The sequence below is a fragment of the Petaurus breviceps genome, unplaced genomic scaffold, assembly GCF_028583685.1.
Source record: "Petaurus breviceps papuanus isolate PSGF00001 unplaced genomic scaffold, PetGlider_PUasm1.0 80, whole genome shotgun sequence".
NCBI classification, from domain to species: Eukaryota; Metazoa; Chordata; class Mammalia; order Diprotodontia; family Petauridae; genus Petaurus; species Petaurus breviceps.
In genome coordinates this window covers 19,675,427-19,688,962 of record NW_027186540.1, presented here as the reverse complement: position 1 = coordinate 19,688,962, position 13,536 = coordinate 19,675,427, and the positions used below count along the sequence as shown (strand labels likewise).

Sequence of the window (13,536 nt, the reverse complement as noted above, 5' to 3'; positions counted from 1 at the left end):
CAATACTTCTTTAGGTTTTTTCCAATTCAGTGGATCATTAAAGGACAAGGTGGAAAAATAACTTCTTGATGGTCTGTAACACTGAGTAATAGAATAGTAGGCTAGAGTACATTGTGCTGCATCCTACTAACATTCAATTCCATAAGAATGTATTAAATGACTACTAAGCTATTCATTGGGATCTGTGGTACTTCTAAAAGGAGAAGACATTTATAGCAGAGTAAAGAATTGGACATTGTATCTTACATTGTTGACTATGGCATTATCTATTAAAGCCTAGAAAAATAAGATGGATGATACTAGGTGCATATTAACTATTATGTGTTAGCACACAGGGTAGAGACAGAGATAGTGACTGGCCTTGTGATTTTATTTCCATAGGGAACTCCCAGATAAGGAAGCTTTCTCTTCTAGTGCAGGTTAGCATCTTCTCTGAAAAGCAGTCTTAGAATTGTCAATTGAGCTGACAGGTTGTGACTTGCCCAAAGTCACATATCCAGTATGTGGTTAGGGGTAGGACATGAATCCTAGGTCTTCCTTACTCCAAGACTGGCTCTCTGTCCATACCATAGAGCACATAAATACTATGACTATATAAAAGACCTAAATATAGCTGCTATTATGCTATAATTCTGCTAGTTCATTCACTAGCTCTTCCTGCTAGTTCAAAAGAAAACATTACTTTTCTTTTTTTTTTTTTTTGCTTTTTGGAGGGCAATTGGGGTTAAGTGACTTGACTAAGGTCACATGGCTAGTTTTTGTGTTAAGTGTCTGAAGCTGGATTTGAACTCAGGGTCCTCCTGATGCCAGAGCCAGTGCTCTATTCACTGCACCACCTAGCCTCCCCAACAAAACATTACTTAACTGTGAACTTTGTCAAGTCTGGTAAACATAGAAACAAAAAGCATAATCAGAGTTGGGTCTGAGGCTGGAGGCAGAGTGAAGAAAAGAATTAAGCAACCCATGACTCTAACAGGTTCCTTTAGAAAGTAATTTTTCTCCCTTATCACAAAGGTGATAAAATACTGTAAGAGGTAAAGTTTTCCTTTTTTTTTGGAGGGCAATTGGGGTTAAATGACTTGCCCAAGGTCACACAGCTTGTAAGTATCAAGTGTCTGAGGCTGGATTTGAACTCAGGTCCTTATAACTACAGGGCCAGTGCTCTATTCACTGCACCATCTAGCTGCCCCTCTAGAAAAGATCTTACAGGCCTACCAATTCAGTTTTCTAATTTGACAGATGAAATTATATTAAAATCAGCACAATACATAGTAAAAGGAAGTCATTACATGGGAAGCAACACATAGGAATCTGAGGTGATATTTTTTAACATTAGTTTAAAATTATTAATGAATATAGGTTTAATGATAGAAAATCTGACTTCCATGGAACATCAGTAACTATTTATGAGAGACCACATACATCACAATCAAGGATGAAAGCCTTTAGGGGGCAAAAACTGTCAAAGGCCAGCAGGAACAATTGTCAAAATTTGTCTACATGCCACAATGGTCTTATCACACCTCATACTAAATTAGATAAGCATCAGATCTGTAAGCATGCCAGAAGTCTTGCAAAACTTTAAGAAGAATTAAGAATGCCACTTAAAAGGTCTCTCTGCTTGTTTTTCTTCGTTTGTTTTTATTCCAGAATTACATAAAGTCAAGAATTTTGAGCAAATGTTAAAAGACAATGGAAGGAAGCAACTCTTTTCTACTTTTAGAAATATCTTATATAGCATTTAGAACTTAGTGGTCATTTAATAAATTCTTGTGGAATGGAAACAAATCAACTATGTTGTTAATTCCATGACTCAGTTTTCTCATCTGTTTAATGGGGGGGAGGGGGAAGGGTGGATTAGTTGGCCTCTGATTGCTTTCATTTCTGTATCTATGGTCCTATGATCCTTTTGAATGTTTTCTCACTGTTCTGCAGATAAGTTCAAAAGTAAAACAAAATAGTTGGATCTTTCAGGTGTTTAAATCTGCCTGTTTTAAGATAAATATACATTTGAGAAAACAGTTAAAAGAAAAACATTCAGAAAAGTTCTCTTAACACTTCATTGTGGAATGGTGATGAGTCAGGTTTCTTGACAATGACATTAGTGGAGGACAAGCTATGGCTTGTCATATAACAGATTGAGAGGGAGAAGGGACCTTAGAGGTCATTTAGTCTAATGCCCTCATTTTACAGAAGTTAAGTAACTCAGTCAAGAATACACAGGTAGCATGGCAGAACTGAGATTCAAAACCAGATTCTCTGACTCCAAATCTTACTATGGTGGGAAGATTTTGAATATGGCATCTGTACTGGACCATGTGTCACTTGAACAATCGGCCAGGTAAACTCAGATAAGCTTTGCATTAGGTTGACCATAGGCATACTTTTAAGAACCTCAGCAACTCTCAAAGACTACCAAGTCATAGAGAGTAGTAATCTATATTGGTGGAGAAAGGATCTATAGTAGTAAAGTCAAGGATTATTAGAGCACAGACACTTTAAGGATAGTCATATTTGTGCAGTTTCCTTATTTTTATACATGAGGTAACTGAAACTGATAAAAGTAAAGTGACTTGTTTAGGATCACAAAGCTGAGAAGTAAAGTTAGGTCCTCTGATTAAATATTTCCTCTACACAATGTTGCAGTGTTGTGGGTTTTTTTTAAAGTATGAATCTTCTGGTACTTGTGTATGTCAAGTAAAACTTTTGATCTGTGTCACTTACAAACTTTATGAATTTGGTTTGCATATTACAGAATAAAATAGTCACAGATTTTTAGAGTTCAAAGGGACCATACTAGTTATCTTGTCTAACCTATATCCCCAAAGATTTCTTAATTTAATATATTTACATGTACATCCAATCTCTGTTTCACTTTTGAACATCTCTAACTTTTAGGAAGTTTTTCTTGCTATCAAGTCTACATCTGACTCTTTGGACCTGGATCTAGCCCCTGAGGCAGAACAAGGACCGAAGAAATCCCTTCAAATACATGAATGCAACTATCATATACTCCCTGAGTCCCTTTTCTTTTCCAGGTCAACTATTCCAAGTTCCGGTCCTTACATAATGCATTAACTGTGACATCAATAACCGACAAAGAAAAGTCAACTCCACATGGGGTCTGAGCATGGTAGAGTATAGAAAAAACTCTGACCCCCTTACTTTTAGAAACTATGCTTCTCTTAATTCCCTGTATGTTCATGTTGGTATCCTCAGGTAGCTTCCCCTTTTCTTCCTTATCTTAAGTGTTTCTCTTTGATGTCTTCAGATTTCATCCTTTAGAATTTAGCATCCCCTCCTGAATTGCCTTTTACTGTAGAATTTTAGTCCATGGGATTCTAACTATCCTTCCTCCAAAGAGGAAATAAGACCATGTCACACGAGGATCAGAAAGAACAGTGTGTGTGTTTAGGTTAGAGAAGAGAAAACTTGGGGAGGAGGCAGAGACCTACATGGGAAAGAGAGATTACATTTGTGCTCAGCCTAGAGGGCAGGATCAATGAATGAAGTTCCACTGAGGGAGATTTTAGCTCAATATGGAAAAATTTCCTAACAATAACAGCTTTCCAGATAGGAATAGCCTTCACACATAGGGTGTGCCACTTCCTTGGAGATTTCCAAGCATGCCCACTTTTTAGAGGCTTAATGCATTTGGATGAGGATTGGACTAAGGCTCTCTCTAAGGCCCTTCCTAAAGCTGAGTTTCTTTGATTCCACAAACTGAGATACCAAGGGTCATGTTTTATAGTAAGAGCAAATGCAGTAGAGCTCAGGAAGCTTGTCTTTGCACCTGCCGCTCGCTCGATAGATATTGAATTTGAGCCTTCATCCTCGTCACCATATTTCATGCATTCTCTGTCCTCCTCAGCCTCCTGGATGAAGTATAATTGGAACATTATCTCCTTTGTGTGATGGATGAAGGTCAAACCATGTCTCTAGCTTTTACTCTTGCTGACTGGGCTACTCTGACTAATGATGACTAATGTTTTCAGGAGAGCAAGGAGAACATATAGTGTCTGCCTTTTTAATGAGACCAAGGCATATTCTTCAGTTTTATTTTTCTCACTTTAAACATATTCTCTTGGGATCTCATTCACCCTTGTGGTTTTAGTTTCTGTCTGTATAAGGCTAATTTTCATTGCTCCTTCTCTATAGACCTTTAAGACATTTCTATATAGGTATTTTTCTAAGGTCTTTAAGAAAGAAGAAGAATACAAAAAGGATTCTTCCTGGAGAAAGGAAGCATGAGGAATTGTAAACTCCTTGAGAGTAAAGGTCTTTTATTCTTTGTATTTGCACTGCCAGTGCCTGGCATATAGGAGGGGTAAAATAAATGTCGGTTCATTGATTAATAGTGGTTTTCAAGTTTGGGGGCAATGAAATTGAATCTCTCTTAACTAAAGAAAAGGAGAAGCAGTAGTTTTAAGTTTGAGCATGAGGGGTTTCAATTAGATATAAAGAAGATTTACTGGGTACCTTTTAAAAAACATAAATAGAGCTAGAAAGAACCTTAGATATTATTTAATCCAAAACTTTCATTTGTCATATAAGAACTCATCAAAGGTCATTGCAGTTCTTATGTGGAAGAGGAGTTAGCCTTCTTCTGTTTGGCTTCAGAAGACAGAGCTAGAAACAATGGGCAGAAATTGTAAAGAAATAGATTTAGGGTAGATGTAAGGGAAACGAAATATTCCCCAACTTGAGCTCTCCAAAGATGAAAGCCATCAGGATAATGGGCTCGATTGCTTGTCCAGCATGTAGTAGAGAAGATTCTTGTTCAGTTATGGTTTGGACAAGATGACTTCTGTGGTGCCTAAGTCTGAAATGCTCTCCTTCAGAATATTCACTCTCAAGAAATCATGGATGCTGTAAAGTAACAAAACTTCTTTATGTTCAGTTGTTGAAATAGCTATATGCTCTATCTACTGTGCTATAATGCTCTTAGTAAGAATATATTATCTCATAAGTTTGTTGCTTGAAGTTCATGAAATCTATTTTCCCTAACAAAAGAGGACCATATGCCTATCTCAACGCTTAAGACAGTGCTTATCTCTTTATGCCATTACATAGGAGTGAATATCTTCGCAGCTGAAGAGAGCTTCTAAAACAAATGATTTGTGTTTGGCTTATAAAGAGTTACTCCTTTCAGGGTTATCTATAAGCTCCCTTGAATTTCAATAACCATGTTCATTTATATTGACCAGTTCGTGGGAAATTTGGTTAATTAAAAACAACAATAACACGGATGTAAAATAGCTGACTTGAATGTTATCTTTCTATTTTTTATTTGTCTTTCAAAACCATATTTTAAACTTATAAAAGTCAAGCTCTTGCCTTGTTTTATTTTTAATAGTTTCACTAAATCTAGGCAGAATACAGATTCCTAACAAAGAATCCATGAATATATTTCAGGGAATATGTGAACTTGAATGAGAAAGAACAAATTAGAACTTTAACGTTCACTAACCTCTAAAAGAAATTTGGCATTTCTTTCAAGTATGAATTTAAAAAATATTCTGAGTAGTCCATAAACTTTGTCAAATTGCCAATAGGGTCCACATCACAGAATATAGTTAAGAATCTCTGATAAAGAAAAATAATATTGGGGGGGGATAAAAATTCAATATGATTTGTAAATTTGCACTTGTCTTATGTAGAGACAAATCCAAGAGATATTTGCAGGATTCATGAGATAAGGTTATACATGTGTATTTTTTGTGATCTCATTATACACTATTAATAATGAAGCCATTTGGGCCCTGATCCATTTGATTATTGAAAGGAAACCAGTAATGGTCTGGATGTAGGCAATCAATTTGTCTCTTTATATTTCCTAATACATGGTAGGCATACTGTTGCTAGGTACATAAACAGCTAATGAGCAGAAATGAAGAGAGGCTTTTAGGTTAAGGGTTCTTTGAATAAGGAACAGCCAGTAAGAACTGATGTCCAAAGATGAAAGTAATTGGAAGCAAACCCAAATGGCTGGTGAGTCATTTATTGCCTTGATTTGTCTGCTATCTCCAATAATTAAAATAGAATTAAAAGCTCTGATAACTAACCAACCAACAAACAAAAAACAAGCTAGACCCAAAGGAAAACATCCTTAGCAAATGATGGAATAAATAGCAAATAGTTAAGAGAAGAAAAACACTACTACAAGAAACATATAATTGGGGGAAAAGTGAACAACACAATTCTCACTATCTCAACAGATCAAACTATCAGCTACACAAAATTGAAAAAAAAAAGGTTTGTAGATATGCTCCATTTTCCTTTGAGAAATAGGAATACATAGATGTCATGCTTCAGTCCTTACATTTAAAATAGTTTCTAGAATATGAACTGTTCTCAGAATTTGTATTTTTACAAATATTTTACCTTTTTTGTCCCACTGTCCAGCAGATTTGTGATTTGGGGTTCCTCAGGGAGACTGAGGCCTGAATATGTTTTATTTCCTAGACCTGTTCTCACAGAGCCTTCTAAAAAGCATTCTACTGTTAAAGAGTCATCTTGTAATGAGTGAAGGAGCCCTGTTCCCACATCTGAGCCCTGAATGGAAGCTCCTATTGCTGCTTTTTAAAGCTTTGAGATTCAGAAAGTGCAATGAGGTTCTAGGAGAAGTAAAGTGGTCACATGATGATGTTCCAGAACGGTAGTCAACATGTGAAACACTTCCAGTGAAAAATGAAATACTAAAAGCACACAACTATAAATATACTCAAAGATCACCTCTAAAAATGGAAACAAGGGTTTTAAATAAGATATGCTCCCCCTCCTCCCCAGCAAAACCATTTAGATTTAATACCGCTATTCTCTTTTGTACCTTGTTTGGCAAGTATCCCATTGCACACACTTTTCCACACCATAATTTAGGCAGAGATTCATGCTATGAAAGTCAGTAGGAACCAGGCATAGATCTTTTATAAGTACTTTGGAATCTATAACTAAAAAGGGTTGAATAAGTATAAAATGTGACTTATTTTCATCATCATTATTAACTCTATTCTTATCAAAGCCATTGCTTTTTCTAGGTACTTAGAACACAAATTTAAAATAAAATTGCTTCCATGTCTTTTGAGCTCACAAAGATATTGGTGCAACTGATTAGCTAAAGTATATGCTGGGCCACATCTTTAGCTGGCTCTTGGATTTCAATTCTTTAGAGTCCCAGATTGCCTGAAGTCATAAGCAATCATGATGGGACATTTTAATTTACTTTAATGGACCCACAGTCTCATTGATGTGGGTGAGTATTCTTTTTACTTGTACACAATGCAACCCATCCATATCTCATGCATGTCTATGATAAATTGTCTATCAATAGAGAAATAAGAAAAGATTTTCATTGTGAATCCTACTGTCATTCCACCTCATAAAGTTTCAGACTGATTTGCCAAGATCTCTGATCCGTGGTGACATGAGCCTATTTAGGGAAACACTATTAGGGTTATGTAGGGGTGAGAGAATTTATCTTTAAAAGGAGAGCTTTCTATGATATTAGTCTTCTGACTTCAGAAGGAGGGCTGGCATAGTCTGTGGTACTGGAAAGGAAAAAAAATGGGCTCACTATTATTATTATTATTGCCATTTATACTTTGCTGAGTTATTTATAATAGTTTGGTTCAATATTTTTATTCACCAAATGAAAACTTATCTAATCTGTAAAGGATAATAGAAAGCAAGAGGCAGTAGATAAGATGCTGGAGTTTCAAGACTGTCAATGACAGTCTTACAGGAAAACTTAAACTTAAAGACTCTCAACCTCTGGGTTTTGAAGCTATTATTTACCTTCTGGAGGAAGATTGCCTCTCAACCTGTCACTCAAGAACATTGTACTTGAATTAATTTATTGCAGTTAGAGTCAACTTCAAATGACTGTCCCATGAAAGCCCTTTAAATATTTCCCTAGTATCAATTACCATACTACAGAACCTAGACGCTTTAAAAGGAGTGCTATTTTAGCTCAAACTTTCACAATACCATAGTCAGAATATTTGCTATGGAGTCTCTATTGGGTTAAGATCAAGTTTATATTCTACTGAGGACTGGCTTGAGTCCTATTCAAAGAAATGAATCTTACATTTCTTTCTGAATGCAAGAATGTCAAGATTCACCCAAGGTCCTGGGTGAGAGTTTTATTGTACCATTTTCTACTGATGTGTTTGGTGGAAAAGGAAACACTTCTAGTAAATTAAATCTCTTTTAGTAATCTTTTGTGCTGAGATAAGTTTCCAGTGGCTGTACTCTGCCTTAGCAGGCTACCTTACTCAGAGATTTAAGTATGTATAGACAGTTCAATTTTATTAAGGGACAGCTGTTCCCTAGAAGGCTTTGGAATAGAATGCTGCATAGGTATGCAAGTATTTTCACTCTAGTCTACATCTCTCAAAAGGGTTTGGGGGTGGGGCAGAATTCTATGTATGGATCACGAGAGTGGCTTTTCCGAGGGTTATTGATCAATATCATTGTATGAGAAGAATTTTGAAGGCTATAGAGAGGCCTGGTGATGGCTTGGGAATGGGGAGAAATGCACATTGTTAGTACTCTGTCCTTCAAAATTCTCTATAGAGAGCTTAGGAAGTCACTTTCAAGAACCACACACTCTTTGGCCCTAAGAACTATCAGAGGAAGGATGGGTACTGGCTCCAGAATCAGGACCAGGTTCAAATCCAAGCTTCTGTATTTACTACATGTGTACTCTTGAGCAATTACTTAACCTCATGAGTAAAATTAGAGGATTGGACTAGATGGCCTCTAGGGAATCTTTCAGCTTGGAATTTGTGATCTATGATTATGTGAGTCAACAATTTAAAAGAGGAGTAGGGACTTTAAAATCAGACATTGAACTTTTGATATGACAGTTATGAGAAGGCTTAAGAAGCAAGATGTCACTGTATTTATTTAGTTTTTGTTTCTTTTTGAACCAGAGAAATGGAGCAGCTGAAAGTAGGATCATTATTCCATGACCGCTTTGTACAAATATGAGCACTTCCATTTAATTCAGAGATCCCAGTCAAAGGCCAGTGCATCTGCTTCTACCCATCAGAGTTCTTCCCATTACTTAAATTATATTTCTTAAACTATTATGGAATGTCAATGACTCCTGCTGAATAGCTCTACTTTAAAGTGAATGAATAGCAACGTTGTTATGTCAGGTAAAAGAGAGAAATACATAATACAAATAAGACCATCCAAGCAGAAAGGAGGAACAAAGGAAACAAACATTTATTAGGTACCTACTATGTGGTAGGCACTCTGCTAAGTGTCTTATAAATATTATCTCATCTGATCCTCACAACAACCCTGGGATGTAGGTGCTATTATTATCTCAATTTGACACTGGAGGAAACTGAGGCAGACAGAGGTTACATAACTTTCCTAGAGTCACACTAATAAGTATCTGGGCCTGAATTTGAACTCAGGGATTTCTGACTCTAGGCCCAGCGTACTATTCACTGCATCACCTATCTGCCCTCCCTTCTCTGAAAAGCACACAACATTGAGAACACAGACAGATACAGAGAGAACCACCCAGCAAATGAGACTAACCGAAGCTGCAGTGATATGCCAAAGATGTTCAGTCTGTAGCTTCAAAGAGCTTATATTCTAATCACATTTACAAGATAATTTGAGAAAGAGGAGGAAAAAGTGGGAGTAGGAAAGGATCCCTGGAAGAGATAGCACTCAGATTGAGCCTTGGTATAAATTCAAGAGTCTAAGAAGTGGAGGGAGGAGTGTCCTCATTCCAGGCATGCAAGACAACCTCTGCCAAGTCAATGAGGCAGGACATGGGATGTTGAAATTAGGGGACTTATATTAAGTAGACCAGTTTGGCCAGAATATAGAGCATGAGATAAATTTGGAAAGGTAGGTCTGGAGTTAGAATGTAAAGATCTTAAAGTCCAAACTGATGAGTTTAGTTCTTACTATAGGAGTCAAAGTGAAGATTCTTGAACATGGAAGTAATATGGTCTCAAAAGTGGTCAATATTCTCTTCACTTCACTTCAATTTAAAGATCTTCCCTGCCCCTAGGCCCTTTGATAGGCTTAAGAGACTCTGAGAACCTTCCTTGATTTGAAAATATACTCTGCCCCCTAATAGGCTGAATGTGGTCATATAGAGCCTGTGGCAGGAGGCTTCGTGTTCAGGAATGCCCACACCTTGATGCTGTGTGATTGGGCAGTGGGTCAAGAGGTCAAGTGTTACATTCATTGAGCCAGGAAAAGGTTATATAAATCACTGATGTGAGGCTTTGCTTTGGGGTCTCACTTTGAGAAGTGCTGTGTGATTTGACCAGATGAAACTCTGGGCAGCCATTGAGAGCCCCCCATCTTTGAAAACCCAGATGTTGATGCTTCCCTCTCTGGTAACTGTGATTTGGTATGGATGTAATGGTTGGACAGTTTGGAAGCCTGTCTGCGTGATCTGTTTCTCTGTCTTGTAACTTCTGTCTGTATACTCTGAAGTTTGGGGTGCTGACCTTTTCCCCCTGAATGAGGTAAATGATTTATGTTTGATTGATTAAAGTAAGCTTGTTAACCCATTTTGAGTTGCTTTCCTGTAGAAAAGCAGATCTAAGAACCTGTGTTGGCAGCCACCCTGGGGATGCTGGGGTGCTTGCTGCTACAACTGGTAACTCTGATGTTGGTTTCTCAGTCCTTTCTTCTTGACCTTTCTGACAGTATCGGACCCTCTTTGCTCCTAGTACTTATCCTTGTTTCTATGACCCTGCTCTCTGATGGGGAACCTGTTTGCCTGATTGCTCCTTTGTCTTATTTGCTGGATTATCATTTATCTCCTTTCTTAATAGCCAGTGCCTGCTATGGCTCTATCTTGGGTCCTCTTGTCTTCTTTTTCTGTATTTTCTCACTTATGAATCTCCTTTGCTTCCATGAGTTCATTTGTTCATTTTATAGATGACTTTCAAATCTCTTTATAAAGTCCCAGAATATAACTAGGGAGGGTTGAACAGGGCTTTTCCCCCAGGCATCAAATTTAAAGGGCACTCAGAGTACTTTCAGTGCTTCAGTGGTATGGAAACAATGGAGCTTAACATCTAATTAGCAAGAATAATTTGCCAAAATAGGGAATCTACTACATGGTAGGCTGGGATAATTGCCTATCCTCCCTCTCACCAGCTTTTTTATTTCATATTGCTCCCTTTATTGAATTCCATGGTCCAGACAAACTAGACCATGATAACCTCTGGGCATCGCAAGTCTTCCCCATGCTTACAATGTACTCCCTTCTCTGGCCACACTTCAGAATTCTTCTGATTGCTTTTTCTCAATTCATCATGGCTCAAATCAGGTATATTATCCCTTTTTAAACTTTCCTAGATCCTCCCATTTGCTTAAGTTTTCTTCTCTCTAAATCACTTTGCATTATACTTATCTGTGTCCATATAATTTCTCTTCATCAGAATATAAACCTTGAAGTCAGGGATAAACATTTTTCTGCGTATTCCCTAGCAAAATGCCTTATACATGGCAAGAACTTAATAAATGTTTGTTGACCTGAATAAGAGCTAGTCAGGGAAAGCTGGCTCAGAAGCCTAGGCTAGCTCTTCTTTTATTGGTGGGCTAACAACATCTTCAGAGCCCTTCTGTAGTTCGCTGGGGACAGCAATGGCATCTCAGGGATAGCTCGATTGGTGCAGTAGATAGTGTGTTGCATCTGGAATCAGGAAGACTCATCTTCCTGAGTTCAAATGTGGCCCCAAACACTTCCTAGCTGTGTGACCCTGGGCAAATCATTTAACCCTCTTTGTTTCAGTTTCCTTATCTGCAAAATGAGCCGGAGAAGGAGATGGCAAACCACTCTAGTATCTTTGCCAAGAAAACCCCAAATGGGGTCACAAAGAGTTGGACATAACTGGAAAATGATGGAACAATACAAAAAAATGGTCTCCCTATCCCACAGACTGTTTCCTCTGACACCTTGATAATGATAAAAATAAAAAGACATGATTAACAAGAAAGGAGAAAGAAATCTCTAAAGGCCCATTTAGTGGAAGGATCTCTGAACACACACTTTCATAAGATCTGAAAAACGAAATATTCATTCTTGCATGCTTCAAAAAAGACATGACAAATGACTAAAAAAGCATCTTGAATAAAGAAGGGGCGTGGTGTAGTGGAGAAAGCACTAGATTTGGGTCAGATAATCTAGGTTTGAAGCATGACTCTGTCACCTCCTAGCTGTGTGAACTTAAAGAAGTCACTTGACCTTTTGGGCTTTGGTTTCCTGCCATGAAAAATGGCTATTATTATACTTTCCTTACCAAGTCCATTGGGTTGCTGTGTGTATAAAATTAAAAAAAAATAAACATAAAGGAAGATTACTCAGTTATTGGTTTCCACATCCCATACATTATGTGAGGGAGTAATTTGCTGGAGTGATCTCCCTAATCTTCTGATTTGTTCCCTTTACTTCCCTGCTAAAGAAACTACAATTAGGCATATAATACAAGCTCAAGACTAAACTTGTCTGCCGGTTGATCATTCATGGCCTGATAGAATTTATCCCTACCCAACCTTAATGGCGGTCAGTGAACAGAGTGCTGGGCCTGGAGTTGGGAAGACTAATTTTCCTGAGTTCAAGTCTGACCCCAGACACTTACTAACTGTATGAGCCTGGGTAAGTCATTTAACCCTCTTTGTCTCTGTTTCCTTATCTGTCAAATGAGCTGGAGAAAGAAATGTCAAACCACTCTAGTAGCTTTGCCAAGAAAACCCCCAAATGGGGTCACGAGGAGTAGAATATGACTAAAATGAGTGAACAGCAACCCAACCTTAACTCTCAGTACTTCTTAATATAAGTCCTCCTCTAGCCAAGTCATTTTTAAACACAATACTTCCAACCCCACCTGAACTCCTTACTTTTGCCACCGCCAGTTAGTAGAATATGTTTCCTATGCCTGCCTCTCCCTCTAACTTTATATTATTTTGTTGGAGAATATTAAATAATTTTTCTAAACATTAATTTCTTAGTCACTAGAAGGCACAGTGAGGGTTAGAATCAAAGACCACAAATTTAAAGGGGGTGCCTCATTTTTTCTTCTCCCACCATCTCTATCCCTCTGCAAGCTTGACTTTGGCTAGAGTCCCCTGGTTTTGATCAGTGAGTTTTTGTCTTGTCTTGCCAAGACCCAAGACTCCCTGACACTTCCCTATAGTCTTTTCATCACCCAGCACCCTCCCTGCTTTGTACACCCCCCCCTTTAATAGCACCACTTTAGGTATTATCTTCCCTTATTAGAATATAAACTCCTTGAGGTCATGGACTATTTTTGTTCTGTGTATTTGTATTACTAAAGATTAGCACAGTGCCTAGCATATAATAAATAATCATTAATAAAGAATTTATTTTCCTTCCCTCTACTCTTCACCCCCATGGTCTTTCTTGAAGGAATCTTATAGGGGACCTAGTCTCATTTTTATCTAAAAAATATCTTATAAAAGGAAGCTGAGGCTGAGAGAGGTAACAGTAAGTCTCAGAGTTGGGATTTAAACTTCTAACTCGATATT

General features: G+C 37.6%; 1 protein-coding gene across 1 annotated transcript in view; it reads right to left on the bottom strand.

The window, feature by feature from the left end:
• Positions 1 to 13,536, bottom strand: part of LOC138176033 (membrane-associated guanylate kinase, WW and PDZ domain-containing protein 2-like) — a 1,726,709-nt gene that overhangs the window by 253,994 nt on the left and 1,459,179 nt on the right. The gene's annotated exons all lie outside the window — the stretch shown is intronic.